The following is a 1,181-nucleotide window of genomic DNA, read 5'->3' as shown; positions in this document are numbered from 1 at the left end:
ATATATATTGTGAATTGTTAGATAAAAATATTAAAGGATGAAAATCTCATATACTTGATTTTTCTCTTTAAATTAATTAATTATTAAGAGAAATTGTTCGTCCTCCTGAATTTATCTTATAACAAATATACTCTCATTCCGGAGGTACATAAGAAAATGTCCTTCTTTCTTGTGGAGCGGGACGAACGCCTCGGCAGGATAGATGCATCTATGGATCGTGCCGCACGTCCCTCGGCAGTGTACACGATACTATGGATCGGGTCGTACATCCTCGGCAGATATCGTGCTTAATAATAATTACACGATACTTTAATAGTTTATTTTAGCTTGCGAAGCTAATTGATAAATTGGAGAATCCTTGAAATTTAATGAATTATTATTCCTACTTGTTAAGGAATTAATTGTTATTTCTGTAAATGAGATTTAATTGATAAATTAAAAATTAATTGAATTGAAGGCATTTAATTAATATATTGAGAATTGTTGCATTTGAAGGAATTTGATTATTTTCGCTGGTTAAATAAATTATTGTAAATTCTGTGAATCATGCTGATTTAAATATTCTAGTTATATTTCAATTATTATTATTGACCCATAGTGAGTGTCAAAGTCGGCCATCTCGTCTCTACCACTTCGAGATTAGGCTTGATACTTACTGGGTACACGTTGTTTATGTACTCATACTACACTTGCTGCACTTTTTGTGCAGGACCTGAGGCAAGTACTAGTGGGGGACCTATCGTCTTACACCCACGCTATCCATGGGCATAGTGGTGAGCTGCTTTTCTGAGCCGTTCTACAGCTACTAGTGTCTCTCCGTGTACTTTTTATTCTATCTATTTTTATTTCAGACAGTATTTGAGGTTTTGTATAATCGACTAGATGCTCATACACTTGTGACACCAGGTCTTGGCACACACATTGGTAGAATTTGGTGTTTTATTATTTTCTTGATTTTAAATTTTGTCAATAGATGATTAATTTATTAAGTTGGCTTGCCTAGCTGTAGTGTTGAGCGCCATCACAGCCTATAGGTAAAATTGGGTCGTGACAACATGGTATCAGAGCACTAGGTTCACGTAGGTCTCACAAGTTATGAGCATGCGTAATAGAGTTTTGCGGATCGGTACAGAGACATTTGTACTTATCTTCGAGAGGCTATAGGGTGTTAGGAAATTACC

This window comes from Nicotiana tabacum, chromosome 17 (assembly GCF_000715075.1).
Source record: "Nicotiana tabacum cultivar K326 chromosome 17, ASM71507v2, whole genome shotgun sequence".
Taxonomy (NCBI): Eukaryota; Viridiplantae; Streptophyta; class Magnoliopsida; order Solanales; family Solanaceae; genus Nicotiana; species Nicotiana tabacum.
This window is presented reverse-complemented; position numbering follows the sequence as displayed.